Consider the following 18,007-nt stretch of genomic DNA (forward strand, 5'->3'; position numbering starts at 1 on the left):
GACTTTCTCCTTCTATGCAGTAACACTGGATAGTGAAGCAGCACCTAAAAAGGGAGGCTTGATTGCTCTGACTCACTCAGCACTAGACAAACTAAGTGGAGCCATACACACTGAGTCTCCAGTACTACCATCTGCTATAACACAGATGGCAGATATCCAGAGCATTTTGTGCCATTAAATAGGAACACTAGATACAAGATGCTTTCAGTCACAGCCCATTGCTTTAACAAACAACCTACACAGTGACCGCATGAAACATCATTCGTGACGTTCCCTAACTAAGCTTTAAATTCTGAAAGAAGTTGTATTTCATTAGAAAGATTACTATTGATTTGACCGAGCCAAGTTCTGTGTAATTAACCTAAGCACAAATAAGCCTTTGAGTTTCCCATTAGTTGCTGGACAACAGATGAAGAAATTACACATATGGTCCATGTTTGAAGCAGTAAAGAAGTATTCCCTGCTGCTGTCCCTGCTGTGATAAGGCGACAGCTCTTGCTGCGAGGGTTCAAATTAACTGTTCTTGCCGACATAAGTGATTGTGTGAGATTCCCCTTCTCCTCAGGGGTTGACTTTCAGAAAAACACTCAACTACGTCAGTGTTTAACCAAGTGCTGTGCAACAATAAGAAATCACAGATGTTATTGCACCTGTGTGATCTGCTAGTGAAATTCAATCATTTGAGATTTATTTTCCATAAAGCTAAGAACAGAGGGAAAGGTTTAAACACTGAGGTAATCATTTCTTTTCAAAAAAACAGATATGATCTCGAAAATGTTTTAAGGTTAGTAAAACAGCTTTTGCCAAGTTTACAACAGAATAAATTTTGTTAGCAGCCATATATTTGATCTGTGATTAAATGTAACTTTGACTCAGCGATACAACATAAGCTCCAACTAACAGCATTTAAAAACAGTGTCTGATTGGGATTCTGGTGTGTGCTGATTCAAAGAATAAAAATAATCTAGGCTGACACTTTCAGATGCTAACTTTCAGATGGGATTTAGACCAAACTGCCTGTCCGTTCAGCTGGATATAAGGATTCCATTGCACTTTTTGAGACCGGGGAATTCTCCCCGTAGCCTGGCTTACATTCAGCCAACAGTACCAAAAACAGTCTAACTGGGCGCATTTCATCAGCTCTATGAACTTACTGCAAACAATTTGACTTCAGTGCTTGCCGATGGTACAAGCCTCCATCTTCCATACCTGGGTGGTAATCTGGGAGATCGCCTGCATTATAGAACCTACCTGATTATCATTCCATTCATTTCAATCAGACTGGCTGTACAACAGACCTACTCATGCAGTGAATATCAGTCACTACACTTCTTTTCACTTAGTTGTGAATGTTATGCAAATGTGATGTCTATTCTTATCTCAGCAATGTAGTTGAGTACAGCACATTTTGTTAACACATTGCAATAGGTTAACAGTGCAAAGTTCTGAAGTGTAAATCAAGAATTTGAAACAAATTATATCTGATAACTGGTTTCAAACTTAATAGCCAATAAGTGGTTTTAAACTGAGATTAGAGATAAAACAAATACCGCCTTTTACTTTAAACATAGGGCTTCCTAGAAAGAGTCCCTACAGTGCAGAAAGAGGCCATTCGACCTAATGAGCGTGCACCAACAGCAATTTCCTCCAACCCTTGTCCCAGTAACCCACATATTTACCCTGCTAGTTTCCCTGGCAATAAGGAGCAATTTAGCATAGCCAATCATCTGACACGCACATCTTTGGAGTATGGGAGGAAACCGGAGCACCTGGGAGAAACCCACGCAGATACAGGGAGAATGTGCAAACTCCACACAGACAGTGACCTGAGGCCAGAGCTGAACCCAAGTTTTTCCTTACAAACTATTCTCTGTTATCCATCATACTTTAGCTCTAGTGAGCTAAATGTAGTGAGATGATATGAACAGCAGAATTTAATTAATGATTTACAGGTGATGAACAGAGATGCAGAGAAATCTCCCAATGTTTGCTTTCCTTTTCTGTTGCATTGCAGTATCAAAGACTACAGTAACACAAATCATTAAACAGAGATGTTAGGGGACTGAAATTTCACCATGGAGGCTGGAAACAGGAACTGGGTTTATTTTTGGTTCAGGAACCCACCTATGGTGTGGATTGATTAATGTTAAAATGTTTGATTGGGGAAGCCCTTAATGGTTATGGAGACCAGTTTCCTGAGAGCAATGGGGGTGGGAACAGAAACGAGTCCAATGAAATGTGGGACTGACTTTGATGCCACATGGCAGACGAGAAGCTAGAGGTTGTCCGAAGGAAAACATCTGCTGAGTGTACCAAAGCCTTCCACAGTACCAAAGATGTCACAAAGGAGCAGAGACCTGGCAACTAGGGCAATTTGGACCTTGCTTCATTGTAGACAAGCTGGATCTCATAATGAAGGCCATAGGGAAGAGGTGGGAAGCACTCTTCCCAAAGAATAACAGGAGACCTCCTTATCAATGCAGCAGGGAAACCTTGCTATTCAGCATTATCTTCCTCTGCCTTCTATCCTGCCTCCTCCCTCTCCTTTTGCCTCAGGTCCTCCACTAAGAACTCTTTCCTGAAAAAGCCACACTATCTTCAAGGTCTACAAGTCTCTGGAGGGCCAAGTTATAGAGAGCACAACAGACCGTCACAAAGGCTGAGGCCCTTGGGGGAGGATATTAGAGGGCCCAACCTGTTCATGGAGTAATTTAAACCTAATCCACCTGCATTGGAGGTTCAAGATCCAAAATAAGTTTCAGCAAAGCTTAAAATGAATCATGAGTGATGGATTCAAAATTCCTGGCAACTCCAAGAGAGCTTTGTACGTACATGGAGAGTGTGGAAGCAGTTGTGTGAACAGAAACACGGGGTAGAATTTTATCTAGCTGACAGAGGAGAGATTGGAGATGACCATGGGGAGGGGGTTGGGGTGGGTGGAGGGGGTGGAGAGAGATTTGGGAAAATGCTAACTGCTCAAAATCCTGACATGATCCCATCTACTTCTGGCATTCCCAGGAATAAATATCATGACATGGTATTTAGTGGTGGTCAAACCCCATGATACATACAAATATATAAACAAAGGCTATTCATCCACTCAAGTCAGCTCCACCATTTAGTAAGATTATGGCTGATCTAATAGTAGGTAACATCAATTCTTCATTCTACTTATTCCAACCACCCTATTACCTCCACACTTACCAAGATGACCAGTACAAATGTGGTCTCATTAGTACCTTGTATAACTGAAGCATAACCTCCCTACTTTTGCATTTAATGCCCCTCACAATAAATTATAACATTCCTTTTTATTCCTATTAGCTTTCATAATTATTTTTTGTAACTGCATATTAGTCTTTTGTGATTCTTGCATTTGGATATCCAGATCCCTCTGCACATCACAGCTCTGCAATCTCTCACTATTTAGAGAACATGCTTCTTTTTTATTCTTCCTGCCAAAATGAACAATTTCACATTTTTACCCGCTCACTAGAACTTTATATACCTTCTTGTAGCTTCCTTATATCCTCTTCACAACTTACACCCTTATCTATCTTTTCAACTTGGCAATCATCCCTTCAATCCCTTTATCCAAACAATAAACAGTTGAGGTCCCAGCACTGATCCTTGTGGCACACTACTTCTCATGTCATGCCAACCTGAAAAAGACCCATTTATGCCTACCTTCTGCTTCCTGTTCACCAGCTAATCTTATATCCATGTCAAAATGTTACCCCCATAACATAAGATTTTATTTTCTGCAAATATCTTTGATGTGGCACCTTATCAAATCCTTCTGAAAATCTAAGTACAGGACATCTACTGGTTCTTCTTTATACAGCACAGGTTACTTCCTCAAAGAAATTCAATAAGTTGGTTAAACGTGATTTCCCTTTCATAAAACCATGTTTATTCTGCTTGATCACCTCGAGCTTGTCCGAGCACGTCTTTAACTTCTTTAATAATAGCTTCTAACATTTTCCTTAGGACTGATATTAGGCTAGCTGATCTCGCTTTCTATCTCCCTCCCTTTTTGAATAAAGTCATTACATTTCCTATGTTCCAATCTAATGGGACCTTCCTGAATTTAGGAAGTTTTGGAAAATTGAAACGAATGCATCATCTATCTCACGAGGCAGTTCTTTTAAGATTCTCGGATGAAGTGCATCAGGACTCCGGCTCTTATCAGCTGCAGTTCCAGCAATTTACTCAGTGCCGCTTCTTGGTGACTGTAATTCTCCCGAGTTCCTCCCTCCCTCCCATTTCTGATTCTGGGATGTTACTTATATCCTCTATAGTGAAAACTGACGCAAAATACCAGTTCAATTCATCTGCCATTGCCTTGTTTTCCATTATCAATTCTCCAGACTCACTTTCTATCAGACCACCAAGAAACACCCTGAGATTCTGCTACATGATATGAGATGACCCTCGATGTTTTGGTCAGACCACTACAAAGCCGTAGTGTTAGAGACTGTTGAAATCACAGTTCAGTAATGGCACAGAAAAGCTTTGAAGACAGTTTCAGGATAATGGTTAAGTAATGAGCTGGTAAGCAGACAGGTTCCTCATGGTGAGAACAATGCATATCTAATCAGTTCAATGAGTGGGACAATGCATCAAAAGGACAAATACCAGGGTAGCTTAGTTGGGAAACACAAAGGGAAAAATAGGTCATAATATCAAGCCAGAGAAGATTACAATTATAACGGGTTTCAGGAGTTGCTGAACAGTAAATTGAATAAAGCAAGCCAGCATGCTGTGATAATCAATGGAATCTATTAGACCTCACACAGCAGATCAACCTCAGGAACTACTCCAATCACCTCAGTTCATGACCTAATACCGAAATATCCAGAATGTTTTGACATAATTGGCAGTTTCAAGGGAATTTCAACATTACACTTTCAGGAGAATGCCAGCCCATCAACTAATCCGGTATATTTTGTACAACTCAAATGCCAGTAGCTGGAAGAAGAAATGTGGAAGACTCCACACTATAAAACTGTGAAAATCTATCATTAAGAGATGGTTTTATTCAATCCTACATGTCCATGAACACCTGAGACTAGCAAAGACACAATAGTGAGGTATAACTGAGATCACATCAGATCCATTTCAGCTCCTCGACCTTCGTGCGGTCCTAATTTCATCGAGGACAGGATCCCAAATGCACCCAGGAACAGCATCCATGAATGACAAGATCAATGTGAGCAATTAAAGAAAGCTGCAGACAGGGCTAAAGGATCAGGCTTACCAGCATACCTTTATGCTTTAGAAACTCATAGACTCTTCAGTTCTATGCACTCATGTAATGGTAACTAAATTTGAATGTGTATGGTAAAAAGATTTCTTCTTTGGAAGGGGATAAGTATTTTTAAAAAGAAAGGGAGAATGTTGTAAAATACCATCACAAGAAAGGAAATATGTCATGTGATTCAGTCAGTGTTTCACTTTGACCTGTGAGCAGAACACAGCACCTACAGTTCTGCTTTTGATTTGATTTGATTTATTATTGTCACATGTATTAACATATAGTGAAAGTATTCTGCTGGTGATGTATTTGAATTTATTACCTTTATATAAATGTTCTAACAAATGCCTAGTTCTAATAAATGAACCCATACTATGTTTACGCAATCCTTTCTGAATGATTGGTGCCTTTACAAAATCATTTAAAAAATGACAGTTATCAATTCTTTGATGCATTTCCACTTTCATGCACTTTTGCTGAAGATAGGCTCAAAGCAGCAGCAACTAACTACCCAGCAATGGTGCATAGTCAATTAGGATTATTTAAATGGCAACTAGCTGCTTTGTTCTGAGTGCAATGAGATCTTATGAATAGCATTCATGTTCAACACTGTGCCAGCACCTCAGGACCTCTGCAGCGGAAAAGATACGCCTGCTGAAATTGACATCCATTCGGCTGAATGAAGAAGGGAAACAGCAGGGATGATCCCTTTCATGGGCAGAGAGCTGACATTGAGAATAGCTGATCTGATCAGGCTGACATAACAAGTGTTGGAGGTGATCATTAGGGAATCGTCCACCAGCATAATCCAGCAGGTCAACTGGACAAAGCAGGTCACTGCACTGAAGTTGCATCTGGACTTATTCAGTGTTTGGTTGAGTTATGGAGGAACTGCAACAGCGTGAGTACCACATCGAGACAGCAGAGGGTTCTCGAGGTGTTAGCCCAAGGGGTAGGAGGCAGAACCCTCATCAGAGACTTTATAGCCTTTATAGACCTATAAGAGTAGCAGTGCCATTGAAGGTTGCACCTCAACTTGCAGGGACTTGTGGACATATGTGTACTTTTCGATGAGATCATATACAGAATGGGTACACATTGTAAGCGTGTAGCAGTAAAGGTCACTGTCACCCTGAATTTCAATGCTTTCAGCTCCTTCCAGACATCAATTGGAGACATATATGGAAAATCACAATCACGTGTCTATAACTGCATGAGGTAAATGATAAATCCCTGTATGCAAGGGCATCTGACTACATAGAGTTTCCACAATAGTATCCCATCAGGCCCAGATAGCTAGGGGTTTTTCATTAATGGCAATATTCTCTCAGATCCCAGGGGGTGCTGGATCACACCCTTGTGGTTGTCAAGACACCATTGCAGCAGACAGCAGACTTCATAAATAGGAAGGTCTTCCACTCCCTCAATGTGCAGTTCATTTTAAACCATCAAAAAAATTCATGCAAGCGTGTGCAAGGTTCCCTGGCAATTCCATGACTCCATCATCCTGAGCCAGACTCAGATTCCTCATCACAAAATATACATGAATGGATGCTGGGTAACAAAATATATCCACTAAAGACAATGGGTGGGATTCTATGGCCATGCTTGTCCCAAAACTGTAAAATCTCACTCGAAGTCAAGAGACCTTTCCATGGTCTGCCCCTTGCCCACTCGAATTCCCATGACAGGTAGGACAGTAAAATTCTGGCCATAGAATGGGAACACCAGCAATTGGAACATTTCCTCCAAACCACTCACCATCCTGAAATGGAGCCATGAGGTGGGATTTTACAACCTCCCTTGTCCCAAAACAGTAAAATCCCACCCAAGGTTGGCAGACCTTTCTGTTGTCTGCCTCTCGCCTGCTCCAACTCCCGTGACGGGTGGGGCGGTAAAATTCCGGACTATCTCTCTGTTCCTTCATTGTCACTGGGTCAACATCCTGGAACTCCCTCCCTAACAGCATTATGGGTAGACCTATAGTACATGGGCTGCTACAGTTCAAGAAACAGCTCACCACCAATTAGGGATGGAGAATAATTGCTGGTCTTTCCAGTGAAATCCATATCTGATGAATCAATGTAAAAAAATTCATGATGCCAGTGGAGGACCCAACAACAGTTGCTACAAAACTGCCATTGATTCACCAAGCAGCAACTGAGCAAGCCACTGACCTCCTGAATATTGACTTTCAAGTTTTGCTCAGTCTGGGATAGCTTTCCACTCTTTCCCTTCAAAGATATTGTACATTGCAGATGTACTGCATGTTACACAAAATAGCAATGCAGAGAGGAGAGGAACTGGAGCCACATGAATGCATTCAACACTGGGCGTTCTCAGAGAAGGAAAAGGATGAGCGGCTGGAGATGTCTGCCCATGCTGAGGTGCCACCTAGGCATCTGCTGATAGGCCTACATGGTATGGGGGACAGGGGAAACCCCTACTCCTCACCACCCCCCCCCCCATCCTACCTGACTTCAGGAATGCCCTGGAGGTAGTGATTGAAGCAGTGAGGACATGAGGAGAAATCTCCTTACCACAGTGTATGTGAGGGGTGACTGAGGCAGACCCCATCAGAGGGCAGAGGACGTGTTCAGCTCACCAGAGATGTTGAGCCTCTGGAAGGTCTAAAGCTACACTGTGCCTTTGGAAGGATTTCCTCAGCAACAGGGAATAGTTCAAGAGAATGTATGTTAGGATTTTCCCTACAATGGACAAAAGGGAAATACCACAATCATTTCCCCAGCATGACCTATCATATTTTTTGTGCAGTCACAATTAACACTGAAGTCAGGGAGGAGGAAGGAAGGAGTGAGGAGTAAGGTTTTTTCCTTCCCAATATGTAGAATGAGTGCTTGGAGTCTTGATGTCAATAAAAGCGCACCAGCTCTGAAGACCTCAGCTGGAAGCTGCAAGTTTTCTTTTTCATCCATTTGATTGCTTCTTGCAGGTCTCCCATTCATCCATAGAATCCCTACACTGCAGAAGGAGATCAATCAGCCCATTAAATCTGCATCAATTCTCCAACAGAGTATCTCACCCAGGCCTCCACGTGTTTACCCTGCTAATCCCCCCAACCTACACATGTTGGGATACTAACAGGCAAATTAACATTGCCAATCAATCTAATCCGCACATCTTTGGAATGTGGGAGGAAGATGGAACACCCAGAGGAAACTCACGCAAATACAGGGAGAACATGCAAATTCCACACGGACAGTGACCCAAGGCCGGGATTGAACCAGGGTCCCTGGTGCTGTGAGGCAGCAGTGCTAACCACTGTGCCACCCTAAAGGTAAAGGTTAATGGTGTTCATCCATGAATTCTACCGGAGGATATTGCAGGAGAGTATCAGCTGCCACGATGGGTTCATGGTTGAAGAGCTGTTGAAAATGTTCTTTCCAATGTTGACAAATGGAATTGTTATCCTTAAGAAGAGAAATACATCCTATGTGTGAACGTGATTTTGTCGCTTTGACTTTGGGTTATAAATGGTTCTGCTGCCTTCAGAAAAGTTTCGCACGTCATGATGATTCGAAGTTTGTTGGATCTCTCAGGCTTTCTCTTCCCATTTGTTGATGGGCACCAGCCTTTAGCTGTTGGAATGCTGCCATTTTGACTTATATCATTAGGTTGTGTTGCCATGCAATGAATGCTTAGATCCATTTTGTTTAGATCGCATTTTCCACTACAGTTTTCATTAAACCAGCCCTGCTGATCACGGAACTCTAGGCAGAGGGAAGATGACTTTATTTGTTCCCATTGTTTTGGATTTGAGTTGGGTGTGTGAAAGTTTTCAGATTGGCTGTGAGCTGTACTTGGAATTCCTCTCTTCGGTCAGGCAACTTTAGGGTTGGGACATTGATCTTCCTCCTGTTGGATTTTTGAGCTGTACATTGTTTTGGCTGTTTTTTATTCATTCGTGGGATAAGAGCATCACTGGCTGGCTAGCATTTATTGCCTATCCCTAATTGCCCTTGATTTGAGTGGCTTGCTAGGCATTTCAGAAAGCAGCAGAGAGTCAACCAAATTGGTGTGGTTCTGGAGTCACATGTAGACTAGACCAGATAAGGATGGCACATTTTCTTCCCTAAAGGACATTCATGAGCCAGATGTGTTTTTACAACAATAGAAAATGGTTTCATCATCATTAGTAGACTCTTAATTCAGACTTTTTTACATTACTGAATTCAAATTCAGTAATGTAAAAACTGTGGCTGAATTCGAACCTGGGTCCCCAGAACATTGGGTGAGCTTCTGGATTAATTGTCAAGCGATAATACAACCAGGCCATCACCTTTCCCTAAAGTAAGTAGATGTTTATCACCGATTGACCAAACTATGATCTGTCAAGCAGGCATTGGTCCCCCTCAGAGATTGAGTGACAAAGACATCACTTAGATCTTTAATCTGAACAATAACATAATCCAGGAGGTGTCAATGCTTTGATTTAGGATGCTTCCTGACAACAGAAGGTGTTTGTTTTATTGAGGCCATATTGAGTACTCTCTGTTGACAGGAGGACTCCATTTGAATTGACTTTTCTCCCCTTGTTTTCCCTATGTTCCTCTCCAGACATGGATCCACAGGCAATCCTGGCACTAAATCCCACAGAAGGATAATCTTTTCTTTCTTTGGGATGGCATGGAGGACTTCATCACAGACAAAACTTTTCCTTAACTTTTTCATCAGAGTCAAGGGTCAGGGCGTAAGTTCTGATAATGAAGGCTTATTGGTTATGGCTGAACTGTAAGTGAAGTGTCAGAAGTCTTTAACTTATGCAAATGGATGGCAAAACCAACTCCCTTTACGTGAGAGTCTTTACCTGCCTTTCTTTTCTTGCAGGAGGTTTATTCCTCTTGCTTGTTACTTCAGCTGCTCTGTCCCTTGGGAAGCCACATCACACTAAGGATTGCAATGTCAACTTTGTGTCTTGATAAGTGACATGATACAAAATTGTAGTTCTTCTTTGCAGAAGAAAGTTTTAAACTTCTAAATATACTTTAGTCTTGCTAATGAATGATGCACCATCACAGTGACAGGGGCCTTGATCTCCTTCAGCACCTCATACCACTTCTCCCGCTCTGTGCATCTTTGTGGCTGTCACTGGACTTCACTGCACAAATGCTTCCACTGCCAGAAAAGTCAAGGAGGCCAAGGATGATAATGGCACTTAATGGAAGGTGATAACTTAATTTTGCCTCAGTGATACCCTCAATCCTTGGCAAACACTTCAGGCACCTGGAGGGGAGTACCAGTTGGCATCTACTCCAAACATCACTGCACCCCCCAAGCCTCTAATCAGTCACTCTCTCAGTGGAGTTTTTGTTTGGTATCTTTTTGGTAGTTTATTTCTAATCAAAAAAGCCAATTCAAATTAAATCCAATCATGGTCCCCACTTGAGGGGCAAACCAAATCCAAACTGACAAGGCAAGACATTGCATCCCGCCTTGGGCTCGATCAAACAAGATCCAAGCTGACAGGATGAGGCATTGCACCCCCTCCTACACTTGATCTGATATTTCATCTTAACCAAAAGGCTGAGATGGCTGTGAAAAATTCAACAGATAAATCCTCGGTTTAACCTCATTAGATACCCTGGTCCTTTACTCGACCCTAGCTTAGGCAAACCACAATTGCAGGTATCAGCACACCCCAGTATAATGGGCTAGCCTCATCCCCTACCTAATCATGCTTTTACTCCTGCCTGGTAAGTATCTTAAAGCCTACTGCACTTGGCATTTCTAGGCAGTCTCCCATCCAAGTACTAACCAGATCTCAGTCTGTTTAGCTTCCAAGATCAGGCATTTTCAGATTAGTATGGCCAGTGGCAAATCAATGGGGGAAGCTCATATGCTCAAAACCATGAGCCCTAAGGTTGCACATGAGCTGAATGGACTTTTCCATTCTCTGCCCATGACCCTACATGGAAATCTGAGAGGTGAAAGCACATCTGCTACTGTTGTTCAAGATAGATTCCCTTTCCACTGATTCCTGGGGTGCTGCCACTGTGCCCAGCTGACCAGGACTGTGTCTGCCTGCCATCATCTGAGAGGAATTGAGTTTGCTGCAATTTCCTCTGACACTGCTTCCTGCATACTGACTCCATGTACCTCATTCAATGCCACCCTATCTAAAAGTGCATGAAGATCTACTAAAGTGGTATCTGCACTGGTGAAATACAATGGAGTCAAGGGTTATGGGGGCAGGCAGGATAGTGTATTTGAAGCCACAATCAGATCAATGATCTTAATGAAAGGCAGAACAGATTTAAAATGTTAATAGGCAAATGATTCTGGCTATTTCCATTGTTCAATTCTCCATTATTTTAACCATTTCTCTGCATTTTTGGCCCTTCCTAGATGATATGTACCCATCTCTTCTACACACACTGGAGAGAGCATGCTAAAGCACTGGTGTAATCTGCAGATCATTGCATTTGCCCTTCTTCACTAGAGGCTGCAGGTTTCAGTGGTTACAAGCCCTCAGCAGCATCATGAGCTATTCTAAGGGGTCAGTGGTAGGTGTCTAGGCTCACACTTCTCCTGTGATCAGGACCTCAGGATGTACCCTGAGGTCCCTAACTGGGGAGTGAAAACACATAGGCTCTTCCTGAGGCTTGCATTTACCTTGCCAGCGCAAATAAGTCTTTGAATATCAGTCTGAACTGGATGCAAGTAATCGTGGTTTGCCTAAGCTAGGGTAGAGTAAAGGATCAGGGTATCTAATGAGATTAAACCAAGACTTTACCTGATGCAATTTTTCAAAGACATCTCGGCTTCTTGGCTAGGATAAAGCATCAGATCAAGCCCAGCGGGGCCTGCAATGCCTCATCCTGTCGTGCGGATCTTGTTGGATCCATGATTGTAAAATGACGTTTCAGTTACTGACAGTGGCTGCTATTTCAACCCAGACCTGAAAGTTCACCGATAATAGTTGAAAAAATATTATTGAGAACTGAATTGGAATCCAATATGGTTCAGGTAAGGCAAGGGGTATTATAGTTAATGCTAATTCTGCCTATGTGTCCATGACAAGTATTTTAGTGAAGATCTCATCAATCCGAGTTTAGCTCGCACCTTCCAGGTAGATGCTTTCAACTTTAGAGACAGCATAAAATGAATGGCAACTAATCAGCCAGCCATTTTATCGTTGTACTCTACTGATTTTCTTCAGGGCTTCCGTTTGCAAAATGGGTATGGATCTTTAGTTGGGCCCCATTTCTTTTGGACAGTGAGCTATTAGCCTGCTCCCATTTGGTGTACTGGTCCACCACTTTACATTAGACTAGGGACAAGAAAATTCCCAATATGTGACTCTCTTCCCTATCTATAACCTCGTGATGCTATCTTTCTTATTTAAAAATTAAGTTTCAGTGTCACAATCTATTCTGACCCTCCAGTTAGACTTGAAGTTAATGGTTAGGCCCTGGAAAGTGTTGTCAAACATAGAGACCTAGGGGTGCAGGTACATAGTTCCTTGAAAGTGACATCACAGGTAGGCAGAGTGTTGAAGAAGGCAAGTTACAACTGTACAAGGCATTGGTAAGGCCACATTTGGATTCTGCATACAATTCTGGTCGCTTTGCTTTAAGTAGGGTGTTATTAAACTGGAAAGGGTGTAAAAAAGATTTACAAGGATGTTACCAGGGCTGGAAGGTTTGAATTATAAGGAGAGGTTGGATAGTCTGGGACCTTTTTCCCTGGAGCATAGGAGCAAAAGGAACTATAAATCTTATAGAGGTTTATAAAATCATAAGGGGCATAGATAAGGTGAATAGCCAAGGTTTTTTCCCAAAGGTAGGGGAGCCTAAAACTAAAGGGCATGGTTTAAAATGAGAGGGGAGAGATTTAAAAGGGATGTGAGGGGGTAACCTTTTCATACAGAGGGTGGTGCATACATGGAATGAGCTGCCAAAGAAGGTGGTAGAGGGAGGTATAATTACAACATTTTAAAATATGTTTGGACAGGTACATGGATAAGAAAGGTTTAGAGGGATATGGGTCAAACACAGGCAAATGGGACCAGTTCACCACTGATGAGTTAGGCAGAAGGGCCTGTTTCCATGCTGTATATCTCTATAACAATGTTGATGGTCTAGAAAGACCACAGATGCTTGGTCCGAAGATGTACATCACCTATCAATATGCTAGTGTTCTGTAAAATCTGCCACAACTCCCCAGCTTTAGTAAAAAGCAACCAGACTGCAGTCACAGAGCTACCTGAGCCCCAGAATTTGCCTGAAGGGCAATTTGAGGAGATGACGTATTTCTATGCCTCTGCACTGCGGCGAGGGCAATGGAAACAGATTTTTTCAACAAGTTTAGATAGTTACGTATTGGTCTGTAAATACAGATGGTTGAGTAGGCTTGTCTCAAGCGACTGCACCTTCCTCTCACGTCTCCTCAAGTTCTATTCATTCTTCTCCAAAGCAAGCAAACAGAGAGATGTATATACAAATAGTAAGCCTACCTGCAGAATTATGGTTGTGACAATTTCAATTACAGTTGCTAAGGAGGCACAAGTGATAAATAGGAGCTTGCAAACAAATCCAAAAACAAGATTGTAGCTGAAAGCAAGAATAGAATGCAATGAAAACAATCTGAATAGATGAGATGGGTAAAACTATTGCAGAGGAACAGAATTCCTGCTGCTAAGAGTGTTGTTCCCCTTAAGATTGTAAAGTTTGAAAGGGCCTTCAGTATAATGTGAAACATACTCAGCAACTTCAGAACTGAGCACAGAAAATGGAGAAACTAAGGAATTAGCATAATTTTCAAAGCCTTAATTATTATGTCATATGAAAATTATGTTCTTAAAATGTTTCCTGGATAGAAACTAGCACTTGGGGTCTGATTGCCCAACTCCCCACTTGTCCAATTCTCCACTTGTCCAACTCGCCACTGGCCCAACTTTCCACTTGCCCAATTCTCCACTCCCCAGCCGCCTGATCAGCACAGGAAGTGCATCCAACCACATAATCACATTGCTCATCTCCAGAGTCATGTTTTACAATGCAGCAATGCAGATGTAGCAATCTAAGTTTACCCTTGATTTACACTTTCAGATCAGAGGTCACCAAAACACCAGGCAGCTCACCAGTTGGCTTCTCCACCAATCCCCAGTGTTACTCTTGCAGACAGGGGAAATATTTAGATATGAGGAAGCAATGTACAGACATTCATGAATCACAAGGGACATATTAAAGTCACTGTAGTGAACCAGAATGCAAACTCACACCACAATGGAACACCATGATCACTTGTTCACTAAATAAAATGATGTTTCTTGGAATATACATTGCGGTCTGTTAGTGCTCCAGCATTCTCCAAAAGGAAGCTTATTTTGTTCCAATGTACACTGACCTGATTCTAAACAGTTGCTAGCCGCAACTAAACACACAAGGCAACTTGCCATTCTATAATGGTAAATAGATTCGATCACCCTCTAATGGTAACCAAATCAGGATCTCTGCGAGTGAGAGTGCCACCTGAGGTGATTCATGGATGCACTGCTGGGAACATCAATTCTGCAAAGTCTGTCATCTTGCCCATCCTTATTCCTAACTCGGAGGTCAGAATGTGAACCTTTAGCTAAAACACTTCAATTAGCTTCATTTGAACAATTCTGAAATACTATGCAAATGTACTTATTGATGAGATTTTCAAAAAATCTTAATGAAAATTAAGCAACAAGTATCTGTTAGCACATTTCAGCAATGAAGTAACACTCTGCGCTATGGTAAAGGTTTATTACCATTGAGTAATGGGTCGTTCACTAATTCACCTGTTCTGTTAAACTGAACTCTGAACTCTCCAACTACTATGCTGTCTGTAGCTTCCATTTCCTCTTTAAGTTCCGCAAATGCATAGTGGCTCCTAATTTTGTACTCAGACATTAATACATTCCAGTTTTCTCCATGGTCACAGTAACCAGACTGAGGTAAATTACTCAGCCCCAATTTCCTTATGGTTTACAGCTTCACCAACCATCCTTCTCACCACTTGGCTCCCGGTCGAGTTCCCTGGAACTGAATTGACATGGTTCACCTTTTCTCAGTTCTGTGGTGACCATCCTCCAGGAAAGCAAGGAGAACTTAGATGGATGCATTTGAGGCATTATTTAGAAGGTTGAAATTGACTGACATGTAGACAAAAGAAAAATACCGTGGATGCTGGAATCTGAAACAAAAATAGAAAATGCTGGAAAATCTCAGCAGGTCTGACATCATCTGTGGAGAGAGAATAGAGCCAACATTCGAGTCAAGGTGACCCTTTGTCAGAGCTGACATGTAAACAATGCCAATAACCTATGTGAGTGAAGAGGACAATCATACAAAAGAAGGTGATCGCTACCAAACTGAGGACATCAAGAGAAACGTGATAGCACTGTTAAAAAGGCACATGATGGTTAATGTGAATGTAACGTTGTGGTTTATACTAAAATCAATGATACAGGGAAAAAAATAAAATGGAGTGCTTGCCAAAGGGGCTTTAAGAGTTAGTTGCCAGATTCAAACAACAGGACATAAAAAAAAATTGTGTTTGGAGAACACCTTTTGTAATGTTCTAACTATGTTAGGGGCTATGGGTTTTAATAAAAAGGGATGTGGTTTGCACATGTAGATTTAACCTAACAACAGGTTTTTTCTAGGACTTCATGCCCGTACATAGTACAAACTGAAAGTAAAACAGAAGCCTCTGCAATACCCAAATAACATTACCATCAAATCATGTGATCAGCTCTTAAAGCAACCACACAACCATTTAAATATTTAGCACCTTCCACAACCTCAGAATATTCCAGGATCAATGAAGTAGCATCTGCCAATTTGTGCACATTTGCCTGCCAAACAGCAATGAGATAATGACCAGATAATCTGTCCTCAGTGATGTTGGTCGAAGGATAAAAATAGGCCAGGACAACTGACAGCAGTACTCCCTGCTCTTCTTCAAATGATGTTATGGGATCTTTCAAACGGAACAGACTGGGCCTCAGTTTCACATTTCAACCCTTCCATACTGCACTGAAGAGTCAGCCAGATTAAGTGTTCAAAGCAAAAACAGAGGATGATGGAAAATCTCAGCAGGTTTGACAGCATCTGTGGAGAGTGAACAGAGCTAATGTTTTGAGTGTGAATGACCCTTTGGCAGAGCTGGAGACAATTGGAAATAGGGTGAGATTTATAGTGTTGTGGTTGGGGGAGGTGGGCTGTGGGGGCTGGATAAAGGGCCAATGGTTGGTGGAGATGTGGGGCAGTTTGGCAAAGATGTCATGGACAAAAAGACAAAGGGAATGTAAATGGTGGTGACCGTGGCTAAGAAGGGTACTGATAAGGCGTAGTAAGAGATCAGAATGTATTCATGGCAGAATAAAAGTAAGCAGTGTATCAAAGGACAACCTAAACAATGTCTGTAGGTGGCTGTAGTGGGGTGGGGGGAAGGGAGACAGTGCTAAGGGAAAGAAAGATGAAGGTGGATTGAAAGAAGGGGGAAATTGATAAATGAATCACCGGAAGAAACAAAACAAATCAAAAAATACATATAAATTTTGATTATAAAATATTGATAGTGGAATGAAGGTGAAGGAGTGAATCATGATCTGAAGTTGTTGAACTCAATGTTAGTCCAGAAGACTGCACAGTGCCCAATTGGAAGATCAGATGCTGTTCAAAGGTACAGTCATAGAATCCTTACAGTGCAGAAAGAGGCCATTCAGCTCATCCAGTCTGCACTGACAACAATCCCACCCAGCCCATATCCCACATATTTACCCTACTAATTTCCCTGACATTAAGGGGCAATTTACCATGGCCAATCAACCTAAACTGCACATCTTTGGAGTATAGGAGGAAACCGGAGCAAACTCACATAGACACAGGGAGAACGTGAAAACAGTCACTCAAGGCCAGAATTGATCCTGGGACCCTGACACTGTGAGGCAGGAATACAAGTGTCACAACCGAACCAAGAATGGATTTCAAAATTGATAATGTCAGGGTTACTCCCAGTGTTTGTAATGGCAAGTTAGAGAATAAGAAGTCTCACAACACCAGGTTAAAGTCCAACAGGTTTATTTGGCAGCACAAGCTTTTGGAGTCTCGGTCCTTCATCGAGTGAGTGAAGAGTTGTGTTCACAAACAAGGCATATACAGATACAAACTCAATTTATAAGATAATAGTTGGAATGCAAGTCTTTACAGGTAATCAAGTCTTAAAGGTACAGACAAGGACATTGTCTGCATGTCCTGTTTGTGAACACAACACCTCACTCACCTGATGAAGGAGCAAGACTCCAAAAGCTTATGCTGCCAAATAAGCCTGTTAGACTTTAGTCTGGTGTTGTGAGACTTCTTACTGTGCTTACCCCAGTCCAACGCCAGCATCTCCACATCAAGTTAGAGAGTGGCAGACAGAACACATCAACAGTTGGCTTGAGAGTTGATGAGGAAGGAAAGGTTTAAGATTTCTACAGCTGGTTTTCTTTTGGTTGAATTAAATATATAACTAAATGCATACACAAATACATTCTTTAAAAAACTTGTGGCATTTTAGTCACAGTGTAATAACTATCTTCAAGCAAAGAATACTTTCAGCTCTTCTAAAATAATGTATGTTCCATCAGTGATCTGTGCTGACTTCACCTGATTTCAAACAGGTCAGGCCAAGACAATTTCCCCACAGCATCCTTACGAAAATCAGTAGCACTGCACGGAACATCAACAGTGTGAATACCAGATTAGACTT

This window comes from Carcharhinus amblyrhynchos, chromosome 8 (assembly GCF_965287045.1).
Source record: "Carcharhinus amblyrhynchos chromosome 8, sCarAmb.v2.hapA, whole genome shotgun sequence".
NCBI classification, from domain to species: Eukaryota; Metazoa; Chordata; class Chondrichthyes; order Carcharhiniformes; family Carcharhinidae; genus Carcharhinus; species Carcharhinus amblyrhynchos.